At 38.8% G+C, this 6,199-nt stretch overlaps 1 long non-coding RNA gene across 2 annotated transcripts; it reads right to left on the reverse strand.

The window, feature by feature from the left end:
- Positions 1-1,228: 1,228 nt before the first annotated feature.
- Positions 1,229-5,171, reverse strand: LOC307157429. Of its 2 annotated transcripts, none has more exons than XR_013820957.1 (3): positions 4,823-5,171; positions 4,310-4,531; positions 1,229-2,761 (listed from the first exon to the last, which is right to left on the reverse strand). It is a non-coding gene; the product is annotated as an uncharacterized lncRNA (long non-coding RNA). The 2 variants fall into 2 exon arrangements; XR_013820958.1 differs by having other exon boundaries at positions 4,310-4,503; positions 4,823-5,157.
- Positions 5,172-6,199: the final 1,028 nt, after the last annotated feature.

Below are 6,199 nucleotides of genomic sequence, written 5' to 3' on the forward strand. Positions count from 1 at the left end.
ACTGACATTTACAATGCACTTTAGCTTATCTTTTATTATTAATAGTAAAATTAGGTCCGATTTTCCCCTGCTATGCAACCATGCACTGCGCTCTCCACAATGACAAAAAAGTTTTAGTGGCTAATAGATTTCCACCACCGAAAAACGCCTGGAAAAAACACGAGCGCGTCGCTTCAATTATGAGCGCGCTTACCGCGCGCCTACTTTTGAATGAACTTGAGCACGCAAAAGACGCGATATGTGACTGTTGGCGAGCGAAGTGAGGGAAACACAATCGTAGTGTATGGGAAAAACAAACAAATTTGCACGTGGAGTGATTGCTGTATCAATCTGATTGGCCAAAACCCAAGACCAGCCCCTACCCTATTACCGATTGGCTGAAGTAGGCTTACTGGTGTGGTTTAGTGAAAGCGCCTCTCAGATCTTGGGATAATTGTCAGATCACGCGAACGCTAAACTGTTTTTTTTTTTCATCAATTCATCAATTAAGATTCACAATTCACGCCTGAGAGATAAAGAAAAATATATAGAAAGAGAGAAACTAAGTAAACATCAAAATCAACATCAAATACAAATGACAACAGCAGTGAGGTGGCTTTAAAAACCACAGTAGTTATAACACCGTTTCTATGAAACCAGTGTATCTGCTAAATGGGTCTGGGTATTTATCCCGTATTCTGGACACACAACAGCTGGGGATGACAACACGGTTTCCCGCACCAAGGGCACCATAATGCCACAAGACAAAATTCCTATAAGCAGCATAGCGGTACTCCCGGTTGTCATCCCCAGGAAGCTGTGTGTCAAGCATAAATGTCGTTTCTGAGCCGCCATGCTAAGCGCAGTACATGCTCATCTAAAATATACAATGACATGTGGGGCAATCTACTGATGCAGGTGGCCTCCATCATCCCACAACATTTATTCTCCAAGTCAGTTCCCATTTCCCTGCACCTTGAACAGCTGCACCATCCAGGCACACCTTGTAATGGTATTTCTGTTCCCTGAGCAGCTGGCTGGAGCACATCAAACATGAGGCCAGGTTCTCTGTCCATGACTCTGACTAGGAGTCTACGAGCGTCATCTGCATCCATGTTCCAGATCTGCTCCTGAAAATAACAATGTTAAAGGTCCCGTTCTTCGTGATCCCATGTTTCAAACTTTAGTTAGTGTGTAATGTTGTTGTTAGAGTATAAATAATATCTGTAAAATGATAAAGCTCAAAGTTCAATGCCAAGCAGGATAATTTTATTTAACAGAAGTCGACTACATCGAACGGCCCGTTTGGACTACATCCCTCTACTTCCTTCTTTAATGACGTCATTAAAACCGTTCTTTGACTAACCTCCACCCACAGGAATGCTCCCTCAACTCTACCGAAATTCGTTTATGTACTTGCGCACTTCTAATAACTTACTGTGTTTACTCAGCTCTTACAGTGATTTTCTGAAGTAAAACTGACGCTTCATCTTTTGTGTGATGTACAATAAACTTTATTAAACTCATCAGTATATGTTTGATCATCATTCAGACAGCAGACTTGTAGGCTATTAATAAATAATGGATACATACAAGCAGATGACAAATACGTTATAATAACCGTAATTAAACTACTAAACTATACCTGTTTCATCTCTATCCAGCACTCTGACTCTGTAGGCATTATTGTCCGACTCGAAATGAACACCGTTACTGAGAGTTTCTGATATTATCATCATTCCGTGAGATGAGAGACTGTGCGCGAGCTCATGAAGCTCCGCCCCCTGTGTCATCCAGCAGCAGCAGCTTATTTGCATTTAAAGGGCACACATTAAAACAGCGCGTTTTTCTGAGCCCCAAAAAATGACAATTTAAACATGCTGTAAAAAATGATCTGTTGGGTATTTTGAGCTGAAACTTCACATACACACTCTGGGGACATCAGAGACTTATTTTACATCTTGTGAAAAGGGGCATAATACGGGACCTTTAACATATTTATTACTTCATTACTTAAAACCACTGGACATGGACGGGGCTTTACCCTTTTGCAGCATCACATAAGACAGCGTTCCAGAACGGCTTGATTTGAGGCACTGTTCCTGAATTTTTGGGAAGCGCAAAAAAGGAGTGGGTGGATTTTTACTTTTACAGAGTGGTTGTGTACACACTGCAGACACATACAAATGTTCGAATACAATTTAAAGGTGAATTTTGCACAACAAGTCCCCTTTAATGCTTACATGTTGATCAAAACTCTTTCCACACTGAGGACACGTGTCAGGCTTCTCTCCAAAATGTGTTCTCTTGTGGTTACTGAAGTTTCCTTTATGGTTGAAACATTTTCCACAATGATGGCATACGTAAGGCTTCTCTCCGGTGTGAACACTCATGTGATTTTTCAGGATTCCGTTTCTGGTGAAACTCTTTCCACACAGTTTGCAGGTGTACGGCTTTTCTCCCGTGTGAATTTTCATGTGCCTTATAAGGTTTCCTTTATGGGTGAAACCTATTTCACACTGTTGGCAGATGAAAGGCCTCTGTCCAGTGTGAACTCTCATGACTGTAAGGTTTGCATGTGCATTGAAACTCTCTGGACACTGAAAGAATGGGAGAGAACTTCTATCTCCTGTATTTTGAGCTCTTTCTCGTGAGGAAGTATTTTCAGTCCATGGGCAACTAAAAGAGTTTTCTCCTGTTTTGAAATCATGATGTTTCTCAGATTGTTCTTTTTCTTCCCATTTATTCAGTACTTTACTGTCCTCTTTCAGCCTCATTAGGTCTAAGTTGGAATAAAAATGAAAGTTAACCCCAATTTAATGTCACAAAGTACCAGACATTAAAATATTTAGACATGTGAAGCAGTGAATCAAGAAATAAATAAGTCATTATGTTAAAAACACCAGTCACTAGCCCCGTTTACATATAGCATTGTATTCCGATTATAACCAGTTTAAAAGTCCAATCGGAATGAAATGCTCCATGTCAACACCTCAATCGGAATAAAAATTCTCAAAACGATTGAAATTTCAGTCGGATTGAAGGGGGTGGAATAAACCTTTTCATGAACCGATCAAACGAAAGATTACACCATGTAAACGAGCTGATCTGATTACTTTGAGTGTACGTCTTTCTGCGCATGCCTGGTTTTGCGCCAGATAATTCTGTCAGCTAACATTACGCCTTCTGTTTGTGATCCGTTGTGGATTCTGATCACCGTAAAAGGTAGGAATATTTATACCCGATGCAAAAAACTATGCGCGCTAACCATTACCATAGTAAACATGGTAAATATGAACGCTTAAAGGAATCAGACAAATCATAAGTTATCTTAATCCTGTTTTTATTTTATCTCTTTATACTGGACTATCCTCTTTTAAATATAACTGTATCCTCCTGGGAGAGAGTGCTAAAGCTCCTCAGGTAAAATTTCTGGTGGCATATTTGTAGAAATTATCATTCTTTCTAAATGTAATGTAAATGTCCTGTAACTAGGCTACCAAATAAACAGAAACAGACGCGACTGAATAATTGTGTCCTCTTTCTTTTGTGAACGTTCACAAACGTCATAAACGGTAAACCACTTTATTTCTGTGTGACTAATGTGCAATTTTGACACAAATTAATTCATTATGATCAATGTATCGCTTTTTATTGTAAACCTGTGGTAAAACATCTATTCTTGGGTTTTAAATATTCAATTAAACAACAAAAATGCCAGCAAACGGTCGCTCTTGTTTTGCGATCACGCTGTTTCCAGCGATTTCTTTCTGATTAGTTTTCTGATAAAACTTCCATTTTATTGGTGAAATGATGGGTTAGTGTGACATTGTTCCAGAGAGGCGTGTTACGGGCGTGTTTTAGTGAAGCGCTGTGGAGCTTCTGGCCCGACAGCGCAGGCTATTAGCCTGGCAAGGCCCGTTTAAAGCCCTGGCTCGCACTGGCCCGACATTGGAAACGCGGTTAATGCCTAACGTACAACTAACGCGACGATTAAGTGATGCACCATCTTGACAGGATTGAAAACGTGGGAAATAATGAGCTTCCAGATCCGGCAGACAAGCTGTGTGCGCATGTCACAAAATGATTTCGATTGGAAGCCGTCAGCACATGTAAACACCTGATCGGTTTAGATAACATCCCATGTAAACAGTCAACCGGAATCCGTCAATCAGAACAATCTCAATCAGAATAGCTAAAAAGTGTGCATGTAAACGGGGCTACTGTTGCTGTCTGCATTTGTTCTTCATTTAAAGAGCTTTGAATAGCAAATAAAAAGGTAACTTTAATAAGGATCAAATGACAGTTCTGCTGTGAGAATTAAACCAACCTGTTTGTTCCTCGGTATCTTCATGTTTCACACTAAATGTTTCTTCAATCTTCACATCTTCATGTTTCACTCTGAATGTTTCTTCAATCTTAACATCTTCATGTTTCACTCTGAATGCTTCTTCAATCTCCACGTCTTCACTCTCCTCTTTAATAGACGCCATCTTTATAATAGTGTCACGTGGATCTCAGTCGCTTAAACAGGACAAACACAGAAAAACTCCTGGTGAAGATGAAAATAATAAACAGAAAGAAAACTAAATCCACACTAAATCTCTGTGTGTGTCTCAATCAGCTCTAGTTCAGTTCACTGGTAAGAGTCAGTCAGAGTGACAGTTAATGTATTTAAATCACTTGATTAGACTACAAACTCAAAAGTAGTGCTTCAAATTAACAAAACACAATTCATATAGATAATATTTAGGTATTTATGACTTATATGTGGTTTAGTAATGACTTGTAGATCACATTTAATCGATTAGCCATGACACGTTTGTGTTTGTTGTTCACTTACTTTTACACTGTTTTGAACTGCATGTTTCGTCACGGTGTGGGTGATTCCCGCGCTTCGAATCAATGAATCATTTTGCGAAGCATTTGGTTCAATTGACTCGAAGTTTTGAACAGCTCCATTTCTCTCATCGCTACTCGCCAATGTTTACTGATTCATGATAATAGGCAGCGAGATGAGACGCACCTTTCTCGTGTTCTCATTCTGTTACTGTGCATAGTTTGTAAAACTTTAAACCGATAGAAACAGTTCACTCAAATTTTCATGCTTCATGCTTAAAACACAAACCTTTCTTCAGTCGAATCACAACACATGCAGGAAGAGCGGCGCAGACTTATGATGTCATATGACCACACCAAAATAAAAGTCCTGTTCACACGCTGCTGTCTAAAATTGCATAGAAATTTACATAGAATTTCTGTCATCTCTTTTATTATTTGTATATGTTTTTTGAGTTGAATGCTTTGTTGAAAAGCATGTTCAAATGTTGTTTAATGATATGTGCTGAAAATTAAGAAAACACTAGAATCAGATTTAGTCTAAAAGAAGAATCTTTAATGTGTGGATGGAGAAACCATTTTATACCAGATATGAATTAGAAAAAAATGCAAATAGGTAACAAATGTGATCTAAAATAAAAAAGAAAGGAAAATAGTAAGAGTTTATAAAGCAGAGTTCATACATTCTCATTTAGAAAAAAAGGGGACAAATACAATTAATTTGAGTCTAAAAATACCTGAAAATAGGTATTACATTTCTAGAAATGATGCTTGTCCAATATATATATTACGGGGGAGGGGCACATATATGACGTCGTCGTCATATATATCACACACACACACACACAAACGCAAAGAAGAATGTAAATTTTATTCTTTAATAAGAAAAATTGTTATTAAAGAATTAAGAATAATCTTTAACAATTCAATCTTAAAATACGCGACAAATCCATATTATGAAGGGACAAGTCTCAACCCTAACTCTTAGAAAACAGTATTATTTTATATACACTCACCTTTCACTATTTGAGTAGCGTGATTTTTTTTCCCCCAAACCGCTTCAGTTGAAATCCCGCCCTGCAGCTGATTCTAAAGTTTTCATTGGTCATGTCAATCACTGTACAGACTGCCTACACCAAACACTGATCCCTAAACCTACCCGTCACTGTAACTATTTGAGTAGCCTTTGTTCTTCCGTTTGCGTACAGGTGATCAATATCTGAATGCCGCGCTTGACTTCGAGGTGTAACCTTTATTATTGTTCGGTCTGAAACGCCCAGTGACGGATGGTGTAGCAATATTGTTGTCCGGGTGGAAATCGGGAGAAATTCGGGAGAAAGGTCGGTCCGGGAGATTTTCGGGAGGGGCTTTGAAATTCGGG

Source organism: Squalius cephalus (assembly GCF_949319135.1).
Source record: "Squalius cephalus genome assembly, chromosome: 4".
In the NCBI taxonomy this organism is placed as follows: Eukaryota; Metazoa; Chordata; class Actinopteri; order Cypriniformes; family Leuciscidae; genus Squalius; species Squalius cephalus.